The sequence below is a fragment of the Ixodes scapularis genome, unplaced genomic scaffold (genome assembly GCF_016920785.2).
Source record: "Ixodes scapularis isolate PalLabHiFi unplaced genomic scaffold, ASM1692078v2 ptg001212l_1___fragment_1__unscaffolded, whole genome shotgun sequence".
Lineage (NCBI taxonomy): Eukaryota > Metazoa > Arthropoda > Arachnida > Ixodida > Ixodidae > Ixodes > Ixodes scapularis.
In genome coordinates, this window is record NW_024610117.1 from 1,768,999 (window position 1) to 1,785,223 (window position 16,225).

Below are 16,225 nucleotides of genomic sequence, written 5' to 3' on the forward strand. Positions count from 1 at the left end.
AAGCTGCGATTTCAGGTGCGGTTTTTCAACATTCGCAAGTCTGCGGCCTTCACATTGTGTCCTAGCAGGGGGGAGCGGCACTCACACAGTTTGCGTGTGCATGCAACACCAGAATTTTAAGCTCATGCTCCACGCTACAGGATTAGACGAAAGCACCGAAGAACTTCTATCCACTACAGTATGTGATCACAATGAAGAGTGCATGCTTGACAGGTGTGCCAAATGCCCAAGTACCGATTTGGCTGATACTTTGCGCCGCAGCACTCCACTTCTTGACTCGGAAGAAACGGATTACGTCCATGTGCAACAGTGGGTTAGCGGGGTGCGTTGCCAACTGGAAATCATTGTTCTGACACCAGACGAGTTCCCCGAAAATTTTTTAGATATGCTGAAGGTACTGAAGGCTCACCACTTTCTGAGCAAACAACAGACACGATACTTGCGGGAGCGCAAAGCAAACATAGGCAAACACGAGGCAATAGTACTCATGGACTTCGCTGAAAATTATAGTTTCATCGTGCAGGACGCCCCGCAATCCTATCACTGGGTGAATACTCAGGCATCAGTCCACCCCGTTGTTATTTACTTTCGCAAACAAGAAGCCACCACCCAAGAGATTTCTATAAAATCATTCAGTTTTACTGCCTAGAACACGACACGGTGGCTGTTTCTGTATTTCAGAGTGAAGTAATTAAGATATTGAAGCGAGACCTTCCGCAAATTAGAAAAATTCACTACTTCTCAGATGGTGCGTCCTCTCAGTACAAGAATAAAAAAAACTTTGCAAACCTCTGTCTGCACGAAAATGATTTCGGCATTTTCGTTGAATGGAATTTTTTCGCAACGTCCCACGGGAAGAGTGCTTGTGACGGAGTCGGGGGTACAGTGAAGGCGTCTGGCAGCAAGGGCCAGTCTTCGAAGTCCTTTCGAGAACCAAATCATGACCCCCCAGCAGCTGTTTACCTGGGCCAAAAATAACATCGGGGGCATAACAATACTTTGGGTGCCGAAAGAAATGGTTGAAGAAAAACGAGCTCAACTCACTCCAAGATTTAGCTCAGCGGTCCCCGTCAAAGGGACAAGAAGTTACCATCACTTTAAGCCTGCGTCACCATCTACGCTACGCGCTGGACTTACGTCCTATTCAGCAACGCAAGAATTTGACATTTCAAAGCCGATTTGAACACAAACGACGCGTGAGCCTTCAACGGCGCGCATTCGTCAACACCACATCACCTCGTCGTTCGAGATTGCCCGTTCACGGGTCTTTTGTGCTGCTGTTTACATCTGTCCTGACGTTAACAAGATACTGATTGGGTTGTGTATGTAGGAAACAGCTAGCTTACTAATGGATGCTCTGAATCGGCAGCGCTGAGCCTCTCCTGACATCAAGACACTGGAAGATCACAGGAGGACATCGCCGCGTAAAACGGTCGAAATGGGAAAAGCCATAAAGCAACAAGAGTAAAAAACAGCCCATTTTCACCGAGATGTACCCGACAGCTCAAGGTCCTGCTCCCTACCTGCGTGGGCCCACCGTTACACAGTCGCACGCTTCGTCGGGCTCGACGGTGCTGTGCTGTGCAGAGAAGAGGCACAAGAAACGACACCAGGTTGCAACGTAAAAGCTCAACTGCAAAATGTTTTTTTTTTGTATTTAGAACAAAATTATTTTAATTAAACTTTCAAGAACAAAAGGCAATAAACTCTTCTGTAAAAGTCACCATGTTTCGCATTTTTCTTTCGACCACCTCAAGGCAGAATTGACGGCTCTTTAAACGGCAGCACGAAATTTTGCACAAATTAAGTTGTTTTTTCTGCAAGATATTTAGTTGTACGGCCCGAAACTTTTTTTGTGCAGTATATTCACAGGGTTTCCAATAAGAATTGTTAATCACCTGCAGAAACGAGAAGTTTGTAACCAAACTATCTCGTTATTACTAACTAACTATCTCATATATTACTTTTTTTTTTTTAAAACTGCTTCGAGCGAATATTCATGAGCCTTATTACACAACAATCAAAATACCATGTGGTTCTTAGGAAAAAAATAGTCCACTGTTCTATAAAATATCTTAATTTTCATCAATTAATAAATGACTCATAGTTTCACTCCTTTTTTACGAGTTGAAACCGCCATCACCCTATAAAATTTGTTTCTCGTCAAAAATATTTTAGAGAAGCACCACAAACATTATAGCGAAGAACCATTAATTTTATTTTAGGAATCGGAGGTCGTCGTGGGACCTTTGGCATGGCATGAAGAAGTCCACGTCAGCTGATGCCGCCCGTCGATTAGGCATCGCGTTTAGGAGTGAGCCGCCCTCGGGTACAAAGGGTACAACGGGCCTGCCATGGCGACGCACTGGCGGCACCCCCGATTAATGCACGATACCCGCCGTTTCTTCCCTTACAGCCCGAAAAGAGGGACGAGGGGAAGCGGGCAGCAAACTCCGCTGTTTCTTTGCACCTAATCGCGTCGGCTATTGTTGCACGTGGCGTGCTGTGCGGCGAAGAGGCGTTTAAGAAGCGACGCCGGGTAGTGGTGCGAGAGTTCAACTTCAAAAATTGTTTTCTCACTTTAAACAAAAATTACTCTGATTAAACTTTCAGAAACAAAAGACGATCAATTGTTCTTGCAAACCCACCATATTTTGTATTTTTACTTGGACCACCTCAGGGTGGAATAAACGGCTGTTTATGCGTCAAAACGCGCTTTTTGGCAACTTCAGGATATTTTTTTTTTACTGCAAGATGTTCAATTGAGCGGTTTAAAATATTTTTATAGGTTATATACCTAGAGGGACATCAGTAGAAAGTTACATTAGGTCCCGGGAGCAATTATATATTTTTTTAATAAAATGACAAAAATGATTATTTTTGAATAAAATTATGTATTAAAAAAAATATTTAAATTAAACAAAACTGCACAAACTCAACCACATTATAAGCCGACGACCGTGCAAATTTAAGAAAAAAATATTGTTGGGTGTTTCATAAAAAAATTATTTTTCGTAAATTATTGAGTGATGCCTAGTTTCACGCTGTTTTCAAAAATTAAAATCGCGCTCACGTCATAACAAATTTTTTTTTCGCCAGAACTATTTTAGGTACGGCTACGAAAATTGTGGCCGAAGCCCATGAATTTTTTTTTAGAAATCGGAGGTGGTCGAGCGCAACGTCTGGGACGTTTCACGTGGAATGACCCTGTTCCGGTTTACAGTTTGGACCATAGAGGAAGGAGGGGTTGTGTTTTTGTAGAAGTGAAATATGTAAACCTTTAGATTTCGTAGGATGGCAGCTGAAGGATTTATACGTGTTTGGCTATTTTAAGGTACCGACGTTTATTGAAGTAACATTTGTTCTCGAGATTTACCTTGGGACAGGTAGTACTGCCAATGGCGAGGTCACGAACGCCAAATACAGCTGCAGAAATATCTTTCAATACCGGTGATTTTTTTATGAACTTACTGTACGTTTGCGTCCGGAAACTATTTGTATTTTGAAAAAGAAAATGAGAAGACGAAACTTAAACTTAGATTTTCTGAGAATTGGGAATCTAACAAAAATAAACTCCGATAAACCGCAAATTTGCAGAAAAAATAAATTCTGAAAAACAGCGTTTGAACTTCACAAAATATAAACTCTGAATACACATAATCCTTGGTATAATGTATGCCATGGTTTTGAATCCAAGAAACAAATATATCATCAGAACAAGGTAAATTATCGCCAGAGGTACTAGGTTTTGGATTAAAGCTATATTTAAAAGCAAAAACACATTGATCGTCATTCCGCTTTTACTGTAGTTCGAAATACCACGTCTAAGTTTCCTTGTGCGAAATCTACTCGAGCCTTGCGAAACACCTAAATGCGCGACTTTAAAAGGAAAATCTGCATTTTTCTTTTATATTGAAAAACCTCGGCAACTAAAAATTCGGCGTAAAAAAACGCTTTCAGTTTTCTTGTAGTCAAGCATTAACATATTTTTTCATGCCTTTTTTTTTAAGCATCGCCTTTTCCTTGCACAATTTGAAATTAGATCACACAGGATAGGCCCCTAGCGTTGGTACAAAAATTAACAAAACAGATAGGACTCATCTTGAAGGTTCCTCCGTGAAGCAATCAGGGAAACAACATGGCCTTTATTAAGTCACTTATATGCTGGAGGGGTCAGGTTACAAATGCAGTACGCCACGTAAATGGCTATGCAGATGAAGCAACTCTCGTTCACTTCCGACCACTTGAAGCTCTGGGACGACATCTTTGGCCAATCCAACCAGCTGGTCTGCAGATTGGGCATTCCTCGTCACACTGTCCAACATTTGAACACTAAAAAATGCATACATACAGAATTAATGTCTTGCATTCACCTATTCAAATTACGGGGTATTAACTGCGAGAAAAAATAAATGAAAAAAAAAAAGAATTGGCGAAGATAGGAAAGTTCAAAGGAACTTTCACGTACTTAACAAGTTTATTAGTTTACTAGCCGCGTAGTTCCTAAAATATTATAAGACCGTTGGTCAGCACTGAACCAAGCAGACAACCTTAACGCACTTGATGATATTTCATGTTTAGCTTCAATATAAGTGTCTTTTCAGAAACATTTTTACTGACGTTACGGCCTTTCTGAATGAGATATGTATACTTAAGTTACTTATTAAAATTTACTGCAAGTCGGGATGAGTGTCACCCTCCAGCTAAACAAATAGTTCTCGTGAAATGCTTCCTAAGTACCGCTTTCATGAAGACCATCCTAAAAATAGTAGCGTGGAGAACAGGACTAGACTAGCGATTCTTGCAACTGACGTTCTAATGAAAAGATAAAAAAAGGGTCAAATTAAATTTATATAAAACAAGGATAAAACAAAAGAAAAGAAAATCAAAAAAAGATTTAGGACTGAGATAAAAAAATCAGTAAAAAATAAAAGGACGTTAAAAAATTTAAAACAAAGGGCCGAGAAGAAAAGGCTGTGTGTATTATGGCTAATTTGTCATGGCTACCGATCTCAAAATTATTTTAGTGAACTTGATATGTTTCGTGCCTCTTCCCTGTGCGATTTTAGTATAGCCTTTCGAACGGCAGTTAAAGCAAAAAAATATCACTTTGTTAAAAATGTTCAATATGAGTACACACGTTTCTTCTTACAATACCCGTTATCAAAATACCTGGAACATAGCTAGATTCCGAACAACTTATGGAGATCACTCAATTTTGTATAACTTGCCCGTACTTTTAAATAAACTGTTACATATTGTCACAAATGACAATTGATGAGGCGACAAAAAGTGAAGCAAACTAAACGTTGAATAAGTCCAGCTAGTGCCCAAAACAAAATAAAAAGCCTAGCTTCGCAGGCGTCGATGGCGCTGAAACAGCAGGATCGAACGCTGGGGCAAGACTGACTAAGGCCCGCCATGCGAATGTTCTACAAATCCACCTGCGTGGATTTGTAGAACATTCCGCGTTGAACGTTCGGCGCTAGGAATATTCGGCGCGTAGAAAATTCGTACCTCGATCAGACGACAAGGTTCTCGAACTTATAAAAACACTAAATTGAAAAAAAAGCCGTTTACAACTCCCTGTAACACCGAATTAGAGCGCAGCTCTTGAGGAGGAGGAGGGAAGGGTACTGGGGGGTGAAGTGACCTGGGGGGGGGGGGGTCACGTGACCTTGGGGAGTCACGTGACCATGCCGATGATGTCATCATCTGTGACATCGTCATCATGACATCGTCATCTGTGATGATGACGATGCGGATGCCGGTGACGTCATCAGTGATGATGACGATGCGGATGCCGGTGACGTCACTGATGACGTCATCAGTGATGATGACGATGACGATGCGGATGCCGGTGACGTCATCGGGGAGGTCACGTGACCTCGGCGGGGGTCACGTGACTCTGGGGGTGGTCACGTGACCTGGGGGGTGTCACGTGACTTCGGGGGGGGGGGGGGGTCACGTGACTTCAGGGGGGTCACGTGACTTTGGGTGTCACGTGACCTTGTGGTGACCTTGGGGGTCACGTGACCTTGGGATGACCTTGGGGGCCACGTGACCTTGGAATGACCTTGGTTACGCCGACGCCGACGCCGACGCCGACGCCAACGCCGACGCCGACGGCGACGCCGACGCCGCTCAAGCCGGGAACGGGCCCCTAAGAGCTGCGCTCTAAAATGAAAGACGCGTCTCTCCCAGGTTTTGAAACGGGGACCCCCGCACGAAAGGGAAGTACGGCAACCACTCGGCCACGCACGCGCTCGCTCGGCGTGGCGTGCGTGGGATTATGAGTATAGTTCCGGAGATGTCCCGGAAAAAATTCGAGAAGACACTTGAGACTGCTTGTGCGTAGTATTGCCAAAGCATTCGTTACACGCAGCGCACTCCTACAAGCAGCGCGCCCTGTCTTCCTTTTGCACACGGCGCTCAGGCGGTGATATCAAGCTACCCTCTGTGCAAGTGCGGCGCCATTGAAGTTGAGTGCGTCTCTTCCAGAAAAAAAGACGAAACAAACCCCGAGCACCATGAATAAAGAAGGAGATACTGCTGCACGCCCGACGAATGCGTCAGCTGTTCGCACAGGCAAACCGAAATAACTGCCCCGTTACACCTCAGGCAGCCCGTACTCTCCAGAGAGACCTGAAGAAATGCATCAGGCGCACCGGGACTACGCTTTGGACATGGCACGGTTGGCCGTAAGGTATCCAAAAATATTTTGGGCCTATGTAAGACGCAACAAACAGAACACGTCTACTCTAAACATATCTCAGGACGGCAAGGCTGTAAAAGACTTGAAAACTGTGGAACATTTTAGCAAACACTTCGCTGCATCATGGATACCACCCAGCAGCCCCTCATCACAACCAGACAGAAACCTACCCATCATAACCGCAGCTGGCCACCTCGCCCGGTTTAACCAGAATCCCCATAATCGAGGACGATGCCAAGGAGGCTCTCACCCGACTAAATCCGTCACAGTCACCCGGTCTCCACGGCATCCACCCTGCGCTCCTTAAAGCAAGTTGCCAACAACTAACCCCATTACTGCCTCGAATATTCCAGCAGCGCCTGGACACTGGATGCGTCCCTGCCATATGGAAGCAGGCCTACGATATTCTGATTTATAAAGGAAATGGTTCCCCAGCAGACAATCTAGGATCCTACAGACCAATCACCACGGCATCGGTCGTCTGCCGTACAATAAAACGACTGCAAAACTATGCCCTACACAAATACTTAAACGACCACGCTCTTCTGTCTCGAGAACAACATGGCTTTTGCTCCGGTCAAAGCTGTGAGACTGTGATCAATGTTGTTCACCGGATTAGCGACAGGCTGGACAACTCCACACTGCGCCAACTGGCACAGCTCGACTTCACCAAAGCCTTCGACAAGGTTGACCGCAAGCTCCTGATAACCAAACTGGAGAGCATCGGTATCAGGGGCACCCTACCTCGCTGGCTATCTAATTATATTCTGCACATTCAACATGTGATGTTCAACGGATAAAAGTCCCAACCTCGAACTGTTCAATATGGAGTCCCCCAAGGCAGTGTACTCGGTCTGACCTTCTCAGTTTTTATCAATGACATCTTCCAGGTTATACACTCTACCGCTATCATGCAAGCATCTGATGCCCTTCAGCCGATTCGATCTCAGGAAGGCTATAACTAACTTCAACGGACCTTGATTAGACTCACGCCTAGACTATCAGAAACAAATTACCAGTGTGTGCGTCAAAATCTGGTACAGTTCACTTCACTTCAAAAGAAAAGTGCACAGTCTGCCAGTAATATTAACTATTAACGGAACTCCGGATGAACGAAAGGAGAGAATATCTCTGGTGAGTGGTCACCCTCGACAGTAAACTCGGCTTCACGGCACATGTCACTCCGACGCCTTAAGCACACGACGAATGCTGAGATTTGTGCCAACTATTAGCGAGGGTCTGGGGCCCGCTGCGCTCGCGCAGTTGTATACTGCACTGGCCTGTCTGGTCGGTACAAGGAGCCTCGGCCCAGAAGACACTGGAGACAACCCAGCGGCGACCAGCTTACGGTACTTATAGAATATTTGCAATTTTCCCAAGCGCCCCGGCCCACGCGCGAGGAATTGTGGGAGAGACTGTCCTTCGCCTGGCCGCTCTGCCTTGAGGTCGCAGTGCCTTGTCGCTTGCCTCCTTTTAATCCTCTGTTTTTCGATTCCATTACCTATTTTATCTATTCCAGTGTACTTTTTATTGCTTCTAAGTGTTCCTATTCTCTTCTGCGCGCGATATTTCTTGTATATATATAGTAATTGTGTCTTTATTTCGCCTTTTTCGACGGGAGTGCCGACGGACAACACGCCGCTTCGTGCGTCGTTCCCCGGGTGAGTACTACCGTTGCTTCCGATTCCTATCGCGTTGTTAGGTGTTCATTTTGGTTTATTTGACCCGCGTGCAGTCGAGAGGAGCCGTTTATGAACACCCGCGCACATGTCATCGGGGTAGGCAGAGCTCTGAATCAACAATCGCGACGCAAGAGCCGAGTGCGCTGTGATTTGGCCGCCCGCGCTCGCTCTGTTGACTCGCACTGTAGCGTATGCCTTCGAGTGCCGCTTAACTTGACCAAGATACAGCACGCCGCTTTGCCGTCGCGAATCATTTGTCCGAATGCTTGCGAAACCGTAACACCGTTCGGCATATCCAACGCAGCGGCGCCTGACGACTGCACGCAGCGGCGCGAGCCCTTAGCAAGAGCCGGCTGTTTAACGTCGCGGCTTGTATGCGCCTTTTGCATGCATTTATGATCAGTCTTCTTGGCGGTTGTCAGTTGCTGACATCTTGACTCGAGCATCAGCTGACATCTTGACTCGAGAAATAAAATGATCGAAGGAACTACAAGTTTTAAGGTGACTGCCTGGGTGACAGGACATCTCTGCACTTCAAAAAGGGTGCTTGCAACTGACAACCGTTTAGCAGATAGATTAAGAAGGCATACCATAAGCGCATACAAGCCGCGACTTTGGGCCACCGGCGCTTGCGAAGGGCTCGGGCCGCTGAGCCAAGTTTGTCAGGCACCGCACGTTGGATATGACGAACGGTGTTGCGGCTTCGCAGGCATTCGGACAAATGATTTGCGACAACATATCTCTGCACTTAAAAAGGGGCGTTGGCAACTGACAACCGCTCAGCAGACAGATTACGAAGGCGTGCCATACGCGCATTCAGGCCGCGACATTAAGCCGTGGGCGTTTGCGATGGGATCGCTCCGCAGCGCGCAGTTGTCAGGCGCCGCATCGTTGCATATGCCTCAGCTTCGCAAACATTCGGACGAATGGTTCGCGGCGACAAAGCGGCGTGCTGTATCTTGGTCAAGTAAGCGGCACTCGAAAGCACAGGCCACAGTGCGAGTCAACGGAGCGAGCGCGGGCGGCCAAATCACAGCGCACTCGGCTCTCGCGTCGCAATTGTTGATTCAGAGCTCTGCCTACCCCTATGACATGTGCGCGGGTGTTTGTAAACGGCTCCTCACAACTGCACGCGGGTGAAATGAACCAAAATGAACAGTTAACGGCGCGATAGGAATCGTTAGCAACGGTAGTAGTCACCCGGGGAACGACGCGCGAAGCGGCGTTCTGGCCGTCGGCACTCTCGTCGAAAAAGGCGAAATAAAGACACAAAAAACTATATATATGCAAGAAATATTGCGCGCAGGAGAGAGCAGAAGCACTTAGAAGCAATAAAAAAATACACTAGAATAGATAAAAATAAGTAATGGATTCGAAAAACAGATGATTAAGAGGAGACAAGCGACAAGGCAATACGATCTCAAGGTAGTGCGGCCAGGCGAGGGACAATCTCTCCCACAATTCCTCGCGCGCGGGCCGGGGCGCTTGGGGGATTTCGCAAAAGGTCTATTGGCGTACCTCTCCAAGCCCTCGCCTTCTCCCTCGTGACGTACCGACAGAACAGCTCTTCAGACCAGCCAAGTGGAGCACACTGTCCCACCGGCGTGATGTAGTCACCCTACGGTTGCTGGTTCACGTGATTGCCCTGGGATTCCACAAGACGGCTACCTTTGCTCTGTACACCGGCTCAACCAACAGACCGGAAGCATCGACCCTCTCTTCGCGCGGACCCAACAGCAAGACAACTCGCGGCTACTCCGGGGTGTTAGACTTTAAGTGTCTGCCTGATGCCATCACTAGCCTGCATCTCACAAATGGGGACGAGGTTACACAGCTCTGCACGGCGGTGGCCAAACACCTCTAAACTATCGCCCACGAATGTCTCGTGTACCTCATCAAACTTCACAAACCTAACCTTTCACCTTCTTCACCATCCCATCATTATAAACATTCCGCACGCATCAAGCCAAGAAGCTTCACATCGCACACGTCACCATCATCGTCTACTTCGACCGGGCGCAGAGGCAAATGTGTACGGGCGGCCACGCCTTCTATGTGGACTGTACCTAAACGTACAAATAAATATCTATCTATCCATTTATGTAACATACTAGCCACCACCCTATTTTGTTTCATAAAGACTACAGGGTGCGTCCGCTATTTATAAGCCAGAGTATTATCGCAGTCAGCTGCTGTCCGCCGGGTGGGACCATTTTTTTCTCCATGTGCTTTATTAGTCTCTTTCAGGCCGTCAGTAATAATCAAAACAATATAATCTAGATTTCATTCTTATGAAATTTAATGCATTCCAAACTAGATCTGGCGTCGTATAATAGCTGATGTAAGTGATCACTTTTTTGTGTAAAATCATGATTGCAAGCAAAAAATTCATCATAATCAGCCATTGGTACGTTTCCAGGACGTACCGCTAGGTGCCTAAATGACTCTGGCAGAGAAGCTCATATTTATACTAAAACGGTAAAAAAAGTGGCGCAAATTGGCTTGCAATTGTGTTACGTGATTCGTTCTTGGTTAAGCGGTAGTGGTGCAATCTGCTAGCGCTAAACCAACTGTTTATTGAAGTTAGTGGTGAGTTAGTCTAAGAGTTCGAATTAGAGTTATTTAGAGGTAATGTTAGGGTTAGTAATAGAGTTAGTGGTTATCCTTTCATCCTTTCTTCCCCCTATCCCAAACAGAATAGTAAGCCGGGACAAAATTCCTCAGGTTAACTTCTTTGTCCTCCTCGCTGCCCTTCGTTCCCAGTGGTGCTAACTCCACTTTTCACGCTTAAAATTTTCCGTTAAATGTAGCGGATAAACTAAATTGACGTGCAGGTCACGTGCCGTCAATTTTCCCGCTAAATCTAACGGGAAAACTGAAATTGCGCATGGGTCACGTGACATGCCACGTGACGTCAATCTTTTGCTAAATTTACCGGTAAAACTGAGCTTGTGTGTGGGTCGCGTGGCATAAAGGAACATGACATCATTTTCGCCGCTAAATTTAGCGGGGTGACTGAATTGGTCTTTAGGTGACGTGACGTCAATTTTGCCGCTAAATCTACCGGGAAAATTTAATTTGTTTGTGGGTCACGTGACACAAAGTCACGTGACGTCAATTTTTCCGCTAAATTTAGCGGGGATACTGGATTTACGTATAGGAGACGGGACATATGAAGTCATGTGACGTCGTTTGCCCTGCTAAATATAGCGGGGAAGATCGCGGTTACGCTCTTTGAGGATTCACTTCATCTGAAAGCCTAGCCTATAAACGTTTCACGTTAAAATATTCATACAGTGCGGACAAGATGTACTTGGCGGAATTTCAAAATATTGTAGCATGTGTTTTGCATATAAACCAGGACGTGATTTTAAAGAGAACTGTAAGCCATGTATTTCAAAGACATACCTATGAAAATCGATTTACGAATACATTATACAAAATCTTTAAAATGAAGGATAATCGAAACCTAATAGTTTTTTGGGGTTATCAGGACACAGTTTGCATGTTACGTATGAGTTTGGTGAGCGGTGTACGCCGCGGAAGTTTTCTTTTTCTGTGACCTGTTCACAAAATTGCGACGTAAACATATATTTTTTATTGTGACAGGCGGTATTCAATCATCTAACCGTCAGAGTCTATGGTCGCGATCTAGAACGTTTGTACTTTTTAGTAATCATAGATAATGTATTATTTTCCTAGGATATATATTTAGCATTTCAACACCGTCTGGGTCATTGAAAACAAGTAGAAAGATAGTTTAGACAACCTACCCTCGCGTTACACTTGGACACAGCAGCTTCATAGGCACAAAATCTGGAAGAAACAGACTGTACATTAAAGTCATAAAGGTGCCTCCTAAAATTACCGAGCAGTTTTAAAGCCAAATTACAGTTAATCAAATTATGCCCGTCATATTCCTAAAGTTCTACAGAACAGGCATTTACGCATAAGTAACAAGAGTAATATTGAATGCATTTCTGCCTGGACTGATTAGACTGGCAGTTACCGAGGAGTTATAGGCTTCAAAGGAAGACACCATCAGTTGCTCCGGAAGCGGGGGGGCAGGGTGGGCTTGAGCCCCTCCTGTCCTCAGGACCGAGCTGCCGAGCCCCCCCTCCCCCTCCTTTTTTTTTTTAGTTTGTGTGTTTGCAGGTTATCTGGTATAGGCCTTCGGCCTATCTGCTGTACCTCCGTCTCTCCTGAGCCGAAATAAATGACCCTTTATGCATGCTGACCTACCGCCCTCCTCACCTCCGCCAAGCACAAAAAGCACCGCGGCGACGGAGAGGCTTGCTTGAAACGTCAAAACCAGAAGAAAATGACAGGCAGGACTCATGAGCCTGATTGACAACCAGTTTAGAGCGAACAAAGAGGGGACAGTGAAATGAATGGATTCCGACAAGACGACGTCGGCGAGCGTTTGTCTGCTTCCCCCGAGTGGAAGCAAGAAACCCAGAAGATGCATGGTGCTTCTCTGGCCCGCGGACAAAACAGGCAGGCGGTACTACCGCGGCGCTTAGAGGCCATCATTAGGAGAGGAAGGGGGGAAGGGGGGGGCTGGTGAGCTTGAGTGGGGATTCGGGAGTGCTTAGAAAAGGCGAGTCTACGAGCTCCCAAATTTGACAAGGCGCCTTCGATGGCGAAAGCTTTCCGCGCATGCGGTGTCGTGCCCGCAGGGTGGTGAGGTATTAGGCGACACATGTTTACAAACCCAGGACAACACAACACAAAGTCTCAAACACAGCTCTTATCATTCAGCACCTTCCTTTTGTGATGCCTCCCAACTTACATTGCCGCCATGAGTCCGAAGCGATCACGGTCGATGTACTTGACCCTGAGGTACATACCGATGTATGCAATCTCTGCCTCCAGTTGAGACATCCGATGGCCCAACATTGCTGTGTTTGAGACTTTGTGTTGTGTTGTCCTTCCCCCCCCCCCCCCCCCCCCCCCCCCCCCGAGTCTCGGGGTTTTGTCTAAAACATTTAACACTTGTTTGTCTACGTCTGCGTTAATACATCATGCTTCCCCGAGAATCCCTAGATGAAGGAACGTTTTCATTTTTAGACATAGCCAATTTGGCATAGGCACAGCTGCGGTTGATATGTAAAAGTTGGTATAGGAAAGAAAAAATAAAGAACAGATGGTGCGGCTGATTTCAGTGGTTATCCAATCATTGTATGAGTTGTCAGTGCAAGCTTCTTACTGTTATTTTACTGAACCATTGTTTTACTTTGTTTTTCATGGATATGTGCGTGAATATGCGAACGCGCTGCATTAATATGTTTTCATTCCAATATGGCAATTAATGTCAACCTGAAACCAACCTAACCTTGAGGATTTCGGAGATGTCGAGCCCCCCCTTCAAAGAAAAACTTCCGGAGCCTCTGGTCACACCATTCATCCAAAACAAGTGCAGTACAGGTGATAAGTAAAAGTTCTTGCCGTCCACCACGCAGTCCCGTGCACGGTTTAGTGACTTTGTTGTTATCCTCGTGACACTCACCCCAACTGGTCGGTCACGTGTCAACAGGCGTGTGCAGTACAGTCATGTCTCGTTAATATGGACCCCGTTAATATCGATACCTCGCTATACAGACACCATTTTCGGGGACAAACTGGGAAAATACATACATTTTTGTCTCGTTTCTGTGAACAACTAACATTATGGACGATTTTTTTTTTTGCGGGGGAACGGAGGGGTTTGTATTAACGAGATATCACAGTATATATATTCTCCGATAACTGAACAGCCAAATTACCGCAATCAATCACATTCATAAAGATGATGCGGTGGTCATTTGGTTGGAGCCATTGTGCAAAAGAAGCATCCTACAAATGATTTTTTTTTGTACGTGGCAACTAAAGGTTTATTTAAAGTCTTTGTTGCAGGTGAACAGGCTAACCTTGCACTCTGAACTTCGGCGGTATTTTATTTATTTTTGTAGATATAGACAAAGATCAGCTGAACCGCATTGTCAACGAGATTTGAAGGGTTTTATGGATAACGGAGTATATTAATGTTGATTTATCTATGATACGAGCTTCTTTGTGTACTAATACAACAGGCATTCGTGAAGGCGTGTTGTGTATAATTTTTACGTTTCGACTAGGTGCCAAGTGCGGACTGTGCACCGTTGCGGACTATCTGAGCAACTATTTTTATTTTTGACCCCAAATCTGCTTTTGCGGACTATGCACTGGGCGTGAACGATAGCTCGGAAAATACGGTATATGTCGACGGATCGATTGTTGACCAGCGCATACGTCCGAGCGACGCAGTGCTATTTTCCAATCTGTTGAGCTGAGTTCGGCTGACTTGATTGGGCACCGCGGACGCATCACGGTGAAAAGGCGGAGAGCTTTCGAAGGAAAGGAGGTAAGAAATAGTCGGCTATATTTTCAAATGTTTCCTACCGCAGAGTGGGCTTTTGGTTTTCAAGACTCGCGTACTAGCCTTCCTTTGGTCCACTAAATGATACGCGATTAGTAAAATCCCAATCTAAAGTGCTTTATCTCGGACCAAAGTCTATTTATTCGTCCCTTAAGCGTCCAGATATGTCTCGCGCTTTACCCTACGTTCAGGTTTGGTTGAGTGCTACACACTCTAAAAAAAGGGTGTACACCTTTTTGTCCCATATAATACACCCCAAAATTTCATTTCGACGTACAGCTCACTATAGTCGAACAGGCGGCCAAAAATTTTACGAGGGGCTTGATAACGGTGCGATGTAACTTATTAAATATCTAAAGTACGTATCAAAGACCACATAAAGAAAACACGGTGTTTTTGCAGTAAGGCCAAGAAAACCCCGATTATCGTTTTTGTAGTGAGTAACGCGTACATGAACTATTTTCATAAGTTGTACCACACGGCTATCAAGCCCCTCGTAAAATTTCGGGCCGTCTGTTTGACTATAGGGCGCTTTACGGTCGAATTGAAGTTTTGGGGTGTATTATATGGGACAAAGGGTGTAAAAATACACCCTTTACACCCTTTTTTTTAGAGTGTAAGATCCGTTTCACACGAAGTCCAACGGCATCCAAGACTGCGCTCCGAGCGAGCCAATTAATCAGTTACAGAAGTGCATAGTCACAGCTCTCGTGCTCGTCGCCTATGGAGGCTTGCTATCACCGGATCAACCAATCATGCACAGAAAAAAAAAAAAGAAAAAAAAAAAAAACACGCAGGATCACTTCGAATTCGCCGTGCCGTGCATGATTAGTTTAGTCTCTGATAGCTAACGCTCAAAGTCGACGAGCGTCATGACGAAGCACTTTTGGTGCACCTCGATCGGCTTCATGGGACAGTAGCGTTGGCTGCGCTCAGAGTTGATGTTAAACAAAATCTAGTATGATGGCACAGATTACTCACCCTTGCAGAAGAAGAAGGACGACAAAAATGGTTAGCGCATGCATTGTCGGCAAGGCTGTTTAGGCCTGACTTCTCGATTGTCGTCAAAAGAAGTTAGGGATGCTCAAACCGTCCACCGATCGCCTTTTTATGCTCCCCCAAAGAACCGCGGCACGTGGAAGTTTATTCATCGACGTCATGTTCCTAATTAACGCGCACATGTTTTTTTACGTTATACCTTTCTCCAGCTGTCTTGACGTGTTATGTACCTTAGGTTCGGTGTCCTTTTACAAAACAATGAATAAACATCCGAGCGCGTTGGCGAAGACCGCGTAAACAAAAAGCGGAAATGCGTAAAACAATACAGGAAACCGGACATTTAGTTTCCGATGTTCATTGCTCTCTATTTTCATGACCTTCGAAGGACCGAGGACCTTTCACCGAACTTTTGCACTGAGAATTCAAATAACT

At 45.5% G+C, this 16,225-nt stretch overlaps 1 long non-coding RNA gene across 1 annotated transcript; it reads right to left on the minus strand.

The window, feature by feature from the left end:
• Positions 1-4,146: 4,146 nt before the first annotated feature.
• Positions 4,147-15,906, minus strand: LOC120848287. Its single transcript, XR_006077236.1, has 3 exons — positions 15,776-15,906; positions 12,171-12,213; positions 4,147-4,332 (listed from the first exon to the last, which is right to left on the minus strand). It is a non-coding gene; the product is annotated as an uncharacterized LOC120848287 (long non-coding RNA).
• Positions 15,907-16,225: the final 319 nt, after the last annotated feature.